This window comes from Mastacembelus armatus, chromosome 1 (genome assembly GCF_900324485.2).
Source record: "Mastacembelus armatus chromosome 1, fMasArm1.2, whole genome shotgun sequence".
In the NCBI taxonomy this organism is placed as follows: domain Eukaryota; kingdom Metazoa; phylum Chordata; class Actinopteri; order Synbranchiformes; family Mastacembelidae; genus Mastacembelus; species Mastacembelus armatus.
Window position 1 is genome coordinate 20,727,451 of NC_046633.1, and position 17,754 is coordinate 20,745,204.

Consider the following 17,754-nt stretch of genomic DNA (forward strand, 5'->3'; position numbering starts at 1 on the left):
AGTGAAACCAGGTCATCTGCAAATCAGCTGTGGCTCAACCCTCATATCCTTTATGTGGAGCAAATAATGGCTATACATCAAAAATACATCAGATCAGTGAACAGAGAACATCTGAGCAAACCCGCTTGAGAGCTGAGGCAAAACAGGTAATGGAGGCCACGCATTCTTAACCTCGGCTCCCCATTACGCATCCACTCAGCAAGCTATTTCAGCAGCTGCATAAACAAGGACAAACACGTATGCATGAAAACAGAACTTAAAATGGATACGTGAGGACTAAAGAGTGGAAAATGGCAGGTTGTTGGTGGACTGGGTCCATTATTTCTTCCATCAGCTGTTGTCGGGTGTTTGTGTAAGTGTCTCAGTAAAAGCGAGTGTTTTTATTTTGGACCAGGGGCCTTCACTACAGGTCGAGGTATAGTCTGGCCAACTGAGATGAAACCCTGGTTTATTTGCCCCATTGCATCTGAAAAAAGACACAATTTGAGCAATTCACAAAAATTCATTATTTATATGTTGTTTTTAGACTTTTCAAATGGACATACTAGTGCCCATTGTGGCCCATTTCAAACAGCAGTCTTCACATTACTACTATTACTACTACTAGATGACTACTGCTACATGACTTAGCTTCATGTCTTTTTATTGCTTTTTTACATTTTCCCATATTTCTCTATGTACAACAGTCTGTAGTATATTCACAATGAACCTGATATACAATCAATTTCATAAGTCTGTACTTAAAACTGCATTATCACTTGGGATGTAACTATTTAGACTACAACGAAACTGAAAATTAATGTCTCAATCAATCAGTTAATCATTAGTCTAGAAACTGGTCAATGTTCAAAATACAAAGATATTTCATTTACTATCACACATGGTAAAGAATATCAACAATTCATCACATACGAGAAGCTGGAAAATGTCTGAAATATGAAAATGTTTATCAAAGTAGCTGCCAAATTTCTAATTAATTATGTAATTACTACAGCTGTAATTATCACATGACAGTGTAACTTTGCCAACCAAAAATCCAACAGACTATAAAATATAAAAGTCTTTCTTGGGAAATCATCTAGAATGTTGAGACACTTGGTAGAAAATTCTGCATCTCAGTAGCTAAGTTGTTTTGAAGGCTGCACCATTTCCATGTGATGAATGCATGTGTAATGTTGCTGGTTCGATTCCACTTTCGCCAGTCTCTGTATTGCTGTCTCTGTCCTGTCCATCTCTCTGTGACTTCCTAACTGACAAAGGCAAAAATGTCTGAATAATAACTTTAAAAATGTGTAATAAATAGGTTAATAGATGTCAAAGGTGCCTTTCTCAAAAGTGTGCCCTTTCTTCATTTCATGGGTGTGTAAACAAAATACCTAATATAAACACTTTCATCATTTGGTTATAGGGTGAGTCATTTATAAGGGGCTGTGTATGAAGTTTCACACCACGGCTCTAACTTAGTTTTAATGTTACTACTTGGTGCTTGGATTTTATATGACATTTTAACAAGTTTCTCCTCCTGAGTTAGAAATTCTGCCGTGACATTTTCATATTATTAAAATAGCAAAAATGGTCAACATCAAGATATTTCACAGCAAAGTTTTTACTGGCTGTCTGTGGCATGCCAATGAAAAATGTAGAGGCAGCTACGGTAGCTCGTGTGTAGTACGTGCTAATCCTTAGTCGAATTACAACTGAATCCTCCCACATGAACAAACAAGAACAATCATATTCAAATATACTCTCTCAGTGTGCAAATATAAACAGCAACCCAGAACGACAGACGCACAAACATTAATGCGTGCATACTCTGCAAGATTTGTTATGTAGCATTGACTGTTATGGGACGTGGATGTCGGATGTTGAGCCGGATCTCTCACCATCACTGTGTGATACATTAGTCTGAGTAAAGGTGCATAAATCAACACACTCTGCGCACCAGCAACTACAGATTAAAGGTGAGCCAAAGAGCACAATGTCTGAGATCACAATGGCTATACAGTGTGTTCATTTGTTCAGTAGGAACATACAAGACAGTCAACAGAGACTGGCACAGTGAGCACTGAGCCAAGTTGCTCCTGTTATTGTTATTGCATGCAGTGCTTCTAAAGAGAGACGATTGGAAGCAGTCAAACAAAAGGAGAAACATTATGAGAGATGAGTATTATATATATATATATATATATATACCTAGCCTATATATATATATATATATATATATTTTTTTTTTTTTATTTTTTTTTTTAAGTAACCTGAACTTTACCAATTACAAGCTCTTATTAGCATATTACCTGCCTGATGGCTCAAAATGCTGCTGTAACCTTTCTAAAGCTTATTAAGAGCGAGTTCATATGACTTTGGAGAAGCTGTTGCAGCTGAGTTACCTTTTAAAATGGCACCAGAAGTAAAAACACACTCTGCAATAACCACTGTCAGCTTTCAACATTTGTAAAATCTGTTAAATTCCTAATGTTTAGGTTGAGATGAAACACTCTGGAGCATTATATGGCCAGTAGGGTTACGTATTGACGTCAGCAGTGCATTAGATGTTGTTCATTTCCTTTGCTACTCTGCCCCTACACTTGTACATACATACTATCACACAGATGTAATTAGAAACCTCTCCAGCCCTGTATGTGCTTCACTAATTACACATTTGCTTCTCTTTTTGTACCTGTAGCTGCTCAGACCCTACCACACAAATCAATTATATTATTCATTTTGGGATTTTGTTTGTATCTGATGTTAGTGCTGACATGGTTATCTGTTAAAGAAGATGGGTCAGGGCCAAGAGCACATGAAGTGGTCTAATTAGTCTCAGGCTGCAAATGAAGTTCAGCCTCACAGGTTCACTATGGTCTGAATGCTTCAAATTCCCCTGTGAAATTCTTTATTCGGGGAAAGTGTCATTGAGGGGTTTTATTATTAACTCAACTGATGACCAGTACTGGAAATAGAGACTTGTGGTTTCAAGTAACATGTCTTGAAAACTAATGGGTGGATTGCTATGAAATTTGATACATACATTCATGTCCCCATCAGAATAAATTGTAAATTACAGTAAATAATTATTAGTGACACAGCTAGTTGCTTTGTTTTCACTCCAAATAATTGTCATGACTATGACAATGTGTGTTTGTAGCCTTGTTGAACCTATTTATAGCAATTCTGTTTCCTGTGATCGCAGCAATTACTGTAACTTGGTAAGTATAAAATTATCATTATCAGCAGAAAAAAATATAGCAGTTTCTCTTTCTGATCCAGCAGATCCTTGTGACTTTAGTTAGGAATAAGTGGATGTAGATAATGGATGGAAGTATGGATAGTTTTTCTTTCTTTACCCTGACTTCAAACACTAAGCCTGTGTTAGGCGACACTGACAGAAGAATAGGTGTGTCTTGTTGATTAAAAGTCTATAGGAAAAATGAAACAAAATCCATCCATCCATCCATCCATCTTCTTCCGCTTATCTGGGGCCAAGTCGCGGGGGCAGTAGCCGAATCTGGGATACCCAGACTTCCGTCTCCCTGGACACTTCCTCCAGCTCTTCCGGGGTGACACTGAGGCGTTCCCCGGCCAGCCGGGAGACATAGTCCCTCCAACGTGTCCTGGGTCTTCCCCGGGGCCTCCTCCCGGTGGGACATGCCTGGAACAGCTCCCCAGGAAGGCGCCCAGGAGGCATCCGAAAAAGATGCCCGAGCCATCTCAACTGACTCCTCTCGATGTGGAGGAGCAGCGGCTCTACTCCGAGCTCCTCCCAGGTGACTGAGCTCCTCACCCTATCTCTGAGGGAGCGCCCGGCCACCCTGCGGAGGAAGCTCATTTCAGCCGCTTGTATCCGCGATCTAGGTGAGAGTAGGAACGTAGATTGACCGGTAAATCGAGAGCTTCGCCTTCCGGCTTAGCTCCTTCTTCACCACAACGAACCGGTATACCGACAGCATTACTGCTGCCGATGCCCCGATCTGTCTGTCAATCTCGCATTCCGTCCTTTAGTCACTCGTGAACAAGACCCCGAGATACTTAAACTCCTCTACTTCAGGCAGGATCTCTCCACTGGCCTGGAGATGGCAAGCCACCTTTTTCCGGTTGAGTACCATGGCCTCGGACTTGGAGGTGCTGATTCTCATCCCAGCCGCTTCACACTCGGTTGCAAACCGCCCCAGCGCACGCTGGAGATCCTGGCTCGATGGAGCCAACAGGACAACATCATCTGCGAAAAGCAGAGATGAAATCCTGTGGTCCCCGAACTGGACTCCCTCCGGCCCCTGGCTGCGCCTAGAAATTCTGTCCATAAAAATAATGAACAGAACCGGTGACAAAGGGCAGCCTTGCCGGCGTCCAACGTGCACTGGGAACAAGTCTGACTTACTACCGGCAATGCGAACCAAGCTCCTGCTCCATTTGTACAGAGACCGGATAGCTCTCAGCAAAGGGCCCCGGACCCCATACTCCTGGAGCACCTCCCACAGGATGTCTCGAGGGACCCGGTCGAATGCCTTCTCCAAGTCCAAAAAGGTACACCCTCGAGAGTGTGTAGAGCTGGTCCAGTGTTCCACGCCCAGGACGGAAACCGCATTGTTCCTCCTGGATCCGAGGTTCGACCACCGGCCGGATCCTCCTCTCCAGCACCCTGGCATAGACCTTCCCCGGGAGGCTGAGGAGTGTGATCCCTCTGTAGTTGGAACACATCCTCCGGTCCCCCTTCTTAAAAAGAGGAACCACCACCCCGGTCTGCCAATCCAGGGGTACTGTCCCCGAACGCCACGCGATGCTGCACAGGCGTGTCAGCCATGACAGCCCAACAACATCCAGAGACTTGAGGTACTCGGGACGGATCTCATCCACCCCCGGTGCTTTGCCACCGAGGAGCTGCCAAACTACCTCAGTGACTTCAGCTTGGGTGATGGATGGATCAGCCCCCGAATCCCCAGCCCCTGCTTCCCTTATGGAAGACGTGTTGATGTGATTGAGGAGATCCTCGAAGTATTCCTTCCACTGTCCGACAATATCCCCAGTCGAGGTCAGCAGCTCCCCACTTCCGCTGTAAACAGTGTTGGTAGAGCACTGCTTCCCCCTCCTGAGGCGCCGGACGGTTTGCCAGAATTTCTTCGGGGGCCAACAGGTAGTCCTTCTCCATGGCCTCACCAAACTCCTCCCATACCCGAGTTTTTGCCACCATCACCGCCTGGGCTGCAACACGCTTGGCTCTGCGGTACCTGTCAGCTGCTTCGGAAGTCCCACAAGCCAGCCAAGCTCGGTAGGACTCTTCAGCTTGACGGCATCCCTTACCTCCGGTGTCCACCACTGGGTTCAGGGATTGCCACCACGACAGGCACCCGAAACCTTACGGCCACAGCTCCTAGCCGCCGCGTCGACAATGGAGGTGGAAAACATGATCCATTCGGAAAAAGCTCTCTCGGAGGTGTGAGTTAAAGACCTCCCTGACAGTCGGTTCGGCCAAACCTTCCCAACAGACCCTCACAGTACCTTTGGGCCTGCCAAGTCTGTCCCGCTTCCTCCTCCGCCAGCGGATCCAACTCACCACCAGGTGGTAATCAGTTAACAGCTCTGCTCCTCTCTTCACCCGAGTGTCCAAAAGGTGTCCGAAGTGTCCGAAGGTCAGATGACACGACTACAAAGTCGATCATTTACCTCCGGCCTAGGGTGTCCTGGTGCCATGTGCACTGATGGACACCCTTATGCTTGAACATGGTGTTCGTTATGGACAAACTGTGACTAGCACAGAAGTCCAGCAACAGAACACCGCTCGGGTTCATATCGGGGAGGCCGTTCCTCCCAATCACGCCCCTCAAGGTTTCACTGTCGCTGCCCACGTGAGCATTGAAGTCCCCCAACAGAATTATGGAGTCCCCGGTAGGAGCACCTTTCAGCACCCCTCCGAGAGACTCCAAAAAGGCCGGGTACTCTGCACTGTTGTTCAGCCCATAGGAGCCAGGCCAGAGCCCAGGCTGTGCGTGGAGGTGAGCCCGACTATCTCTAGTCGGTACCGCTCGACCTCCCGCACAAGCTCAGGCTCCTTCCCCTCCAGTGAGGTGACTTTCTATGTCCCTAGAGCCAGTTTCAGCATCCAGGGATCGGGTCGCAGAGGTCCCCGTCCTCGACCACTGCCCAATCCACTATGCACCGGCCCCTTATGGATCCTCCTGCGGGTGGCGGGTCCACAGAAGGGCGGCCCCACGTCACTCTTTAGGGCTTTGCCCCCACTCCCCCCACTGGGCCCCATGGGGGGAGACCCAGCCACCAGGCGCTCGCCTACAAGCCCGAACCTCAGGCCTGGCTCCAGGGTGGGGCCCCGGCTTCGCCATGCCGGGCGACGTCACGGTCCTCGATTGTCGCTCCATAAGGGGTCACTGAACCACTCTTAGTCTGGTCCGTCACCTAGGACCTGTTTGCCTTGGGAGACCCTGCCAGGGGCATGTAGCCCTGGACAACATAGCTCCTAGGATCATACGGGCACGCAAACCCCTCCACCACGATAAGGTGACGGTTCAAGGAGGGGACAAAATACTTGACCCACACTGTGGTCCTTTATTTATATTGTATGAGAGGGTCTCTTGTATAGGATACACACATAATGTCATACTGTGTAGTAAAATCAAATGGCGTGAAAACAAAGCACAGTTCCCAGAACAGTCCATACAATGTTAACTAAATAGCTAAACTTATCAAACATTCAGTCATAGCTGAAACAAAACTGAAGCAGTACTTTAGAAAGAGGAGCAATGCTAAATTAGGCGACATTCGTCTGTGTTACGTATGTGCTCATATCTACATGCACAGCTGGCATCGCTTTCTCAGGCCAAATTCTCTCTGCTACTAGTTGACACTGGTAGACAGACCTCAAAACAGGCATGTAATTAAATTAACACCCTATGTCAACATGTTTTTCCCTGAGGCTGAATTTAATGGCAAGCATTTGGAAAAGCTTTTTTCTTTAATCTTGCTCAACTCTGTGCTAAAAGTCAGCGTCTGTAAGAAGAGAAAAGCCTCAGATGGTGTGCCCATGTGTTTTCTCTGTGGGACTGTCAGGACATTTTGTACCCTGTCAACAATACGAACAACTCTAACTTCAACAGATATCAAAAACAACTAACTGAACAATTACAGTCCCAGGCTTCAGAAGTGTTCAGGTAATGTAAACAGAATATTGATGCCCTTTTCTTTTGTTTAGTTTACAGGTGGCAGGCGCTGCATCTATCAGCTTTGTACGTAACTGGGTTTCTATACAAAAACATATTCATGGCTGTGCATATGTTTGTTTAAACAAGTGTGTGTCACAGCACAAACCACTCTTTAGTCATTAAGTGGGCTGCTGCCCAATCATGACTTCTTTCTTCTCTCCTTGAATTACGGTGTCAGTTTTGCAGCTTAATGGGATAGCAATTCAAAGAAGATGCCTGCATGATACTTTACTTTACTTTAATTTAGAAAAATGGTCATTAACAAAGAAGTGACCTTTCCTCATTGTCTCTCAACCTGTTTGAAGAGATGATATTTCTGTATATATAATTCGCAATTAATGCAATTAACACAATTAATAAACAAAAATATATTCACTTTATAAAATTACAATTCAGAATGACTTATGTGGGGATGCAGCATAAGTAAAAAATATATTAAAATATTAATAATAAACTCCAGTCTGAAAACAACCCTAACACACAGCTAGCCTCAGGGCATAAATGATGCCAGGAAAAAGTAAGCCCCAAAGTGTATGAACCTATTTCTTCCTAAGGTAAACTATTCTGTGTTTTTGAGACTTGCTTGAGTTTGGTCAAGCAGTGAATATATTTTGTCTGAGCTAAGGCGGATCCCAGAAACCATGGTTTCTTCAATTTTCTAACCTTGTTGATAAACTCATGGGAGTTTTTGATGTGGTGAGTGGTGCTGCTGCTCAGAGGAGCTAATATGGGGTTCTAGGTATTAGGTGACGTTCTAAGTAACAGAGAAGATGCTGCTGATTTGCAGGCTCCTTCTCTATGTATCTTGGGATGTCTCTATATGCAAGAAGTGGCTTCTCCAGGGTGTAGGCAGTAGTACAGTGGTTGGTCAGTGTCGTTTTACTATCCTTTTCCTATAACTGTTGACCAAATCCAGACACCAACTTTTGTTTTCTTATTACACTTTATCTCTGGACAATTCATCATTACAAAGTTAAAAACATATTATTTATTAAAGCAGCATTGCTTCCTAGCCTGCCTGCTGCATCATAAATCTAAGGTGTGTGTGTGACTGCAGAGGATTCTTTTGATTTTTGTTGAAGTAGTTGTCAAAAAAACTAAAGGCATTTTAGTTTAGTTTCTATCTAATGTCTAATTTTGTCCTGCATTTGTTTTATCTCAGTCTTCTGAGCATTTTGAGGCTATGGCAAGTCTTTCTCCAATAAAGTAGATAAATTAATTTCATAAACCTGTTTCTTGCCAGAACCAGTAACGTCGGACAAGCAGAAACAGAACGTTACTAATGTTCGATGCTTCTTATTAACAGCAGTGCAACAGGTCAAGCGACTAAATCAGCTTTTGAACAGAGGAAACTATTTTACTCTATCACACATGCATGCAGGGCACTGAAGAAGAGATTACATTAAGGTAATCACATATGGTCATATTTATTGCTTTCAAAAGTCACCTTCTGTTTAGATCTGGTGACCAAATGAAGGCATAGTCTTTGTCATAGTTTGTGTTAACGAAATTAACACACATGAAATCAAAACGCAGCAAGTGTCACTAAAACCATTACAACTATACGATCAAAAAAGAGGAAGTCATTTTTTAAAGCTGCTATAAAAGGACCACAAAATACTTATGTGGTCCTATAAAAATGATAGTCTGCTCCACAGTTTGTTATACCCCTTTTTCTTCCTAACAAATAAAGATACAGTGAGAGGCAGGGAGAATGCAAATGAAAAAGAGAAAGAAAATGGGGAGGAGACTGAGCACCACAGAGAGAAGGACCGGCCTCTCTCTCATCAGCGCAAAGAGGATAATTGGTGACTGACCCACTGACGTCTGTCCTCCTCTGCTGAATAGCGAGGTGACAATGACTAACACTGTTCCGGGGCTTCATAAGCAGATGCATCATGTTCAAACACAAGGTCCAATCTACACTGCAGTTCACCCTCCAAACTCCCCCTCCCTCTCTCCCTCCCTACCTCTCTCTCCCTCCCTCCCTCTCTCTCTCTCACTCACTCACTCATACACACACACACACACACACAAATTCTGATACACACACATCCAAACCTGTAACCTTGAATACAGAGTCTTATTTGTATGTGTAGTACCCACTCAGTGGAGTCATCACTCACTAATGCATGTAATTAAGCCTCTTTGATCAGGCTGGATGAGTACTCAATAAGTACATTGAGTAGTAGTAAAAGAGGTGTTCAAGCTGTTTGTTGTGTGTGTGGTGGGTGAATGAGTGGGTTCATGGATGCATTTACTGATGTAGTTTTTGCCTTCCAGGTACATGTTGTGCAAAGTGCAAAACATTGTCAGAACATTCAAAATAATGGGCTTCTCTTGAATTAAGGTTAATCTACAGACCGTTAAATATGCAATTTTATTTTTGTAAGATTAAGAAACTATCCAAAACATAAAAATCTCAATCTAAGTCCAATAAATATTATGTGTTTGCAATCAAACGCTTGAAAGGAAAATTTGACATGAGGCTCATAAATCGTCAGCCATTTCCTCCTGGAAAACAAACAAGAACATGATAGTGCTCCTGTGGAAAAACTCTGAGCAAGAGTTTCTTGCTAAAAAGTTTCTCTCGCTATTTTACACAGTTTTTTATATCTATCCATCATGCAATGCAGCCAAATGATGACACTGGATGATCAAGATGATATTTTCATAATGACATGACCAAATATTCTCAAATGGAAAAACCCATATCATTATCATTCTAACGACATCAACCCAAAGCTAAATCTAACCAACTTAGCCAACTCCTCTCAAAGTTGACTTTTCCTTGTCACAGAGAATGCACTGTGCTCTAATGGAGCAAAAGCACTGCTGCTCAATAAGTCACTAAATTGCCCAGATGACAGTGTGCACTGACATTTCTGATGAAGTATCAGTTGTGACTGAGAAACCCTGTAATCACTGGAGGATGGTTTGGATTTACAGTCACACTGTACCAAGTGCATTGGAAACCATCCTGCCTTGCATATGATCCCCATGATTTGGGAATCAACTCATTAACACAAAGCAAAACATGTACAAATGCAACGTGTATACTGAACACTCTTTCCCTCACTCATCCCCCTTGGGGATTAGAAGAAGTTTATCTTCTCTTCTCTTCTCATATTGTACAGTATTTTCTTTTTGGCTGAATAAGTGGCATTGCAATGTTAGTTTGTCATCAAGTTCATATAAATTTAGTGATCCCCTGATGTTTCCTCTAGCATCATTAGGTCTTTTTAATGTAGCCTTTACTTTGGTTTATGACAAATGCAAAACTAATGCAATTCCAGTCAACATCAGTGGTGTTTTGTAAGGCAGGCAAAAAGTAAATCTTACCTGTTAGATATTAGCATGTTTGCATTGTCATTCTGAACATGTTAACATGTTGACGTTGCCATTTAACTGAAAGCATCACATTGTCCAGTCTCACCGAACTGCTAGGATGCCTGCATGCTTGTTAAAGCCTCTGCAAACATGTGCATCCAGCATGTGCCTCTCAAAATTCAAAACATCTGAGTCAGGGGTGGGCAACCCATGCTCCATGAGGGCCACTATCCTGCTTGTTTTCCTATTCCTGTCCTATTCACTGCTGATTACATGGATCAGGTGTGTACAGTCAATCAGAAGCTGAAAAATACCAATTTACTTTGTCTTCCACCCTTATCTGATATGGTATCTTCTAGTTTCTGATTGGTTGAACACACTTGATCCAGGTACTCAGCGTTCACTAGAAGATTCATACAAACACAGGAAGATAAAGAATATATTATTTCATTCTGTATACGGTAATGATTATTTTTTAGTTGTATGTATGCAATTTAGCAGAAAATGAATAGTATGATTGTAATCATATCTGATTATGTCATGTTTCAGGAAACGTCTGTGGTCAACAGTTGTATATAAATGTGTTATGAACAAATGGACTTATAATATTATAATATGAAATAATTATGAGATTCATTTTATGTGGCATTGTGACACAGTTTGGAATAAAATGATTTTTCCAAATGTGAAGAAATGATGTGTGTTAATATCAAAAGTAGTGTCTGTGTTTTTGTCAGCTCATTCTTACCTGGCAGTCATCGATCCACATGTTGGAGCATAGCCAGCGAAAGTCTCAGGGATGCAGCCAATCTCAGTGATGACATTTATATATTTGCCTGAAGACATGAAGCACAAGTTACATGTTAGAGTCCATACAACAACAAAAAACAAGTGAGCGAGCTGCACAAAACAGTAAGCGACTGGAAGTAGTAATATTTTACTCGCATAAGAACAAATTTGCTGAGCACACACTAAGCTCCACAGAACAGCAAAATCCCTTCGATACAATTAACACTGAGTACATGTTCAATGTTTACCATTGTACATGTAAAATTCTTTGCTATTTCAGACGGTGTTGGAAGCTGTTAATGAGCGCTGAGAACGCTGGGAATTTTCAGTCAACAGTGTTTGAAATTGCCTCGACTATCTGCTGACTTTGTCATTGACTTGCAGTCAGGCACAAAATTAACAAATTTGCATAGAGCGTCTCCTACTTTAACATTTAGGCTTTGTTAAATCTGGCAAAACCAGAAGATAGAACTTGTAATTTTCTTACACAACAGGGACTTTACTTTCTGCTCTGCCTCATTCTGCGCAGGCTTACGCCAAAGTCCCAGCATGCTTAAACAATCATTAGACTGATAATTGGATAGACTAGCAGAGCTATTATTGCTTCTAATGCTTGCAGAGCAGGCTCTCATCTCTTTAATAACACAGGACAGATGAGTAGTTTTTGACAGCGGGCTTGGCTGGCTACAGTAACTCTGAACACCAGGATGTACACTATTAGAAAATTTCTCGCAAATCCACACTAGAGAAACAACTGCGAAGAATCTTTAAAGAGGGAAACAGATTTTTTGTATTACTGACGTTTAGTGTAGTCAGCCATTACTGTAAGACTGAGAAGAAAGATTCAGCACTTTCAGGAAGGTTTCAAATAGATTCAAAGATGTAAAAAGCAAAACTTTTCCTTTTACATGTGTAAAACATAAAATATGGCAGCAGAGAAGTGCAATTTTTCAGCTGGGAGAAGGCGCAGCCTCTGTTATTATGTGGATGTCAGTTTAGATATTTTATCTTCAGTGATAATTTGTATTTCAGACAACACGACACAGGTCTACTCACTGCGCATTCAATTCATACCGAACCCATTTATACAGAATACTGTCACCCTGATTCTCACTGTCAGCACAGATTCCAGCCTGCAGTGTAGTTTGAAACAGTTCACTGATAAACCATGCACGCTTGCTCTTTTAATCATCCACATTAGTGCTATTTATCACTTTTGGCATATCCACATTACAGCTGTGCATTCTGTGCTGGTTGCTGTAGTACTTGCCTCCCTGAAACTGACTGGGGTGCCAGTGTGTTGCTACCAGTAGATCACAACATTTCAGTCTCAAACTGTTTTTATAGTGTGTTATAAACTATTATTAATTGTGTATCTAGTGCTCATAAATACAAAATCTTGGTGGGAACTTACAGTGTTACAAGTAAGTTATATATATTAACAGTTTAGGCAAATGCATAAATCAAGGCAGGAGTTGATAAACATGTTGCCTCCATCTGCTGTAGGGCAGGAAGTACTGCAGTTTAGGCCAATTGAACATACAGGAACAGCTGTAATAAAGTCCACCATAGTTCACTTTTAGTATAAAAAACATGAGTTTGAAAAGCGCTAGAGATGCTTATTCAAACTTTGTACTGTTATATTAATTGGTGTCATTCTATTGCTATGTATTGTTCATCCAGTCATGCATCCAAAGGATTATTCACTGGATTAACTTTGTTATTTAAGAGGGAAAGAGCAGTTCATGGGGGTCCATGTTAAAGAGACTGAACAAGTGGCAGAAACTTATTTTTGGAGCATCATTACTGACTCACAGGCAAAAATCAGTTTTCTGACCTTTGACTTATCACAGGGAGACAGTTATGAGAATGACATAGTAGCAATAGAATAAGATGTTTTTAAGGATTAATGTTACATTTTCAACAATATGACATTCGAGAAAAGCGATACCACTGCCCAACCAACAAATGACCAAGTAACTAACACCAAACACTGTGTAAGGGTAAAGGTTGATGTGACATATAGTTAGTGATGATATGCAATGCCTCATATGTTTGCTTTTATGTGCATGTACCACATTCATGGAATCACAGTGAATTAGTGGTGTTGCACTTGGTTGTTCACAATAGAACAACAGATATTTGTATGAAAAAGAGAGGCTGGAGAGAGGGTTAGTTATAATTTTGGACTGAATGTAAGTATGTAAGTCAGTATGTAAAACATTTACATTTCACAGTTTTCTTTCTATCTTTCTTCTTTTTAACTCTGTACTGTTCTATATTATTTGTGTTTATTGCTATTTTTGGTCTAATTCATCAATCCAGCCATTCAAGCATCGAACTCCAATGAGTAGTGTTATACATTGTTTTTATTGATCTTACTGAAGAGGATGAGAGTCAAGCATAAAGCTACATAAGTACATAAGTTAACTGAAAGGTCTCCCTCAATTGGTTCTAGTGTGTACCTCTAATTTTGATGTTTTTTGTCTTTCTTTTCCTTTGGGCTGCTCCTTCAGGGGTCACCACAGCCAATCATCTGCCTCCATTTAACCCTATCCTCTGTATCCTCCTCACCCACACCAACTATCCTCATGTCCTCCTTCACTACATCCAAGAACCTCCTCTTTGGTCTTCCTCTAGGCCTCCTTCCTGGCAGCTCTAACCTCAGCATCCTTTTACCAATGTGTTCACTGTCCCTCCTCTGAACATGTCCAAACCATCTCAATCTGGCTTCCCTGGCTTTTTCTCCAAAACATCTAACATGAGCTGTCCCTCTGATTTCCTCATTCCTGATCCTATCCATCCTCGTCACTCCCAGAGAGAACCTCAACATCTTCAGCTCTGCTACCTCCAGCTCTGCCTCCTGTCTTTTTCTCAGTGCCACTGTCTCTAAACCAGACAACATTGCTGGTCTCACCACTGTCTTGTCCACCTTTCCTTTCATTCTTGCTGACACTCTTTTGTCACACATCACACCTGACACTTTCCTCCCCCCGTTCCAACCTGCTTGCACACGTCTCTTCACTTCTTTTCCACACTCTCCGTTGCTCTGGACTGTTGACCCTAGGTACTTGAAATCCTCCACCTTCTTCACCTCTACTCCCTGTAACCTCACCGTTCTACTTGACTCTCTCGGCACCCTGTCATACACTTTTTCCAAATCTACAAAGACACAATGCAGCTCCTTCTGGCCTTCTCTGTACTTCTCCATCAGCATTCTCAAAGCAAATATTGCATCTGTGGTTCTCTTTCTTGGCATGAAACTATACTGCTGCTCACAAATGCTCACTTCTGACCTCAGCCTAGCCTCCACTGCTCTTTCCCATAACTTCATTGCGTGACTCATCAGCTTTATTCCTCTGTAGTTTCCACAACTCTGCATGTCTCCCTTGTTCTTAAAGATGGGCACCAGTACACTTCTCCATTCCACAGGCATCCTCTCACTCTCCAAGATCTTGTTAAGTAACCCAGTCAATAACTCTACTGCCACCTCTCCTAAACACTTCCATACCTCCACAGGTATGTCGTCAGGACCAACTGTCTTTCCACTCTTCATCCTCTTCAACGTCTTCCTCACTTCATCCTTACTGATCTTTGCTACTTCCTGCTCCACAACAGTCACCTCTTCTACTCTGTGCTCTCTAACATTTTCCTCATTCATCATCTCTTCAAAGTATTCCTTCCATCTTTCCATCACACTTGTGGCACCTGTCAACACATTTCCACCCCTGTCCTTAATCACCCTAACCTGCTGCACATCCTTCCCATCTCTGTCTCTCTGCCTCACCAACCAGTACAAATCCACCTCTCCCTCCTTAGAGTCCAACCTATCATACAAATCCTCATATGCCCTTTGTTTGGCCTTTGCCACCTCTACCTTCATACCTGCCATATGGTGGCTTATCAAGTTAAAAAAATGCTGGAACTTATGTGAAATATTAATCAAGCCACGGTGCTTTCCGAATTTACCTCTGCAGCCCTGACAGGAGCAGTATTAGAGTTTATCTTGGAGACACACTCCTGAGGTTCTCTGTGTTTATGGCCTGAGACTCCAAGGCAGTGAGGATGGTAAATGGTGTCTCAGTTTTCCCCAGTTTCAACTTGGCAAGGTAGAAAGAGGGTCTGAGTTGCCCTCTACCCAGCTGAAGGTGCTGAAATATAAGCACAAATGTCAAATTTGAGACTAGTGTCTGTTATTAGGTAAGTCAAAGATTGTGTACAAAGGTGTGTACAGTCCATATCATGTTGCCACACTGATGTCTGAAACTGTCTTTACAGTTTGCATCTTTACAGACTTGTGGCCAATCATGCCCAGACTGAATTCTTCTATATTTTAACATATCAATGCAAATCATCATATCAGCCTAGTAATGGAAGATGATGTTGATCTTTCTGTTTTTGTTTTTTCTGGTTGTTTTTGCCTGATAATCATTGATGCAGGTGTTGGAACGTAGCCAGTGAAAGTCACAGGGATGCAGCCAATCTGCACTCATACCTGAAGACATGAAACACAAGTTACATGTGAGGATGCAACAGGGTGACCAAGCAGTAAGAATTTCACTAAATGGTAATATGAACAGAATTAATAATTTGTTAACTCCTATAACTGAAATCGTGTTTTTTTCCCTCTCTTGTACACTTCACTTTCCATGAAGAAGAAAATAATGTCCAAACAGATAAAGATGTCCAAAGCAAAACAAACAAACAAAAAAACAATAATGAAATTAGAACTAATAGCAGCCATTATCATCCTGGGTTGCCTACATGTTTGACCAATGATTGTCTGTAGACCCTAAATTCCAGTTTCCACTGCATTTTTGCCTTCTTATTTATGTTCTGTTTTCTACCTGGTTATCTAGCTGCCAACTCTCATCAGTCATGGGCGTAGTAAAATTGCTGAATCTCAAAATGCTGTCCTTTACATAGCCATTACTGAAAAACCCACAAATAAATAAAAAAAGTAGTATCTAAAGGGCTAGTTACCACCAAAGGCAGTGAAAATGTCTTTTGTAATTTAAATGAGTTGAAACATGATGATGAAACCATATTTAGGCCAGGCTATCCAGCATATAATATGAATTATATTTCAAATGTTTTGATCTTATACAGAGCAAATACAAGAGAACAATGTGAATGTCTGTTTGCCCTCATCAGGCTACAGGGATTTCTATAGGTAGCTGGACTCATGTAAGCCTGTTGTTTCTATCTAGCACGCTCTGTCCGAGAGCAGCGTGGCTCAGCGACCCCGTGGACATGATGAGTCTGCTGCAAACATCTGAAACACTGACAGATAGAGAAGGGAAACACAGGGATCAGGGTTAAACACAGGAGAAACTATATTTGAGGAAAGATAAAGTGTGAGGCATGTGGAGAGACTCACAACACTGGAGCCTCAACTCAGAAACCAATTCCAATCAAAAACAAGAATATACTTGGTAAATTAACTTAATGCTTTTACAACCCAGTTTGTCTATAATCACAGATTTGGCTTGTTTGTATGACTGACTATACAATTTTTAGGACATTTTTTTTTTCTTTGCAATCATGATTACAGACCTACTGCCTTAAAGTCAGTAATCATGAAATACTTTGAGAAGCTCATCCTGCACCACGTCAAGGCCTGCCCCCCTCAAACCTGGATCCACATCAGTTTGCCTATAGGGATAACAGATCGACAGAGGCCACCATTGCTACAGCTCTACATTCAGCAGCCACCTTGAGCAGCCGGGGAGCTACGTCAGGATGCTGTTCATAGACTACATCTCAGCATTTAACACCATCATTCCTGACATCCTGGTTGACAAGCTGACTGACATACACTCCCCCCCCCCCCCCCCCCCCCCACCCCACCTGTTCCTGGATCAAGGATTTTCTCACTAACTAACCACAACTGGTTAAAGTGGGAATCGTCTGCTCCTCCACCCTAACCCTCAGCACAGACTCTCCTCAGGGCTGCGGGCTGAGCCCTCTCCTGTATGCTCTGTACACGTATGACTCACTCCCACCCACCCCTTCAATATCATCATCAGACTAACAGACTGAAGAACAGCTTCAGGTTATGTGCTACACCATGTTTGTTTTAAATATCAGTCACATGGCTCTTCCACTATTATGGAGATATTATATTTGACAGATTTGGTTTTCTATCAAATTTTATACAGACATTCATGGGTCTCCAACTCCAGTCCTCAAGGTCGACTGAGCTGCTTGTATTCCAACTATCCATGACCTACCTACTGCTGATTACCTGGATCAGATGTGCTCAGCTAGTCAGAAACTGCAAGGGGAGGGATAGTTGGAAAAGGAGGACAGTGCCCCTCGAGGACTGGAATTAGAGACCCCTGTTTTAGAGGATAATCCCCCTTGCCTTTGGTGACCCTCTGAGGTTTCCTCTCACTCCACCATGAGCTGAACAGTTGTGGTTTTC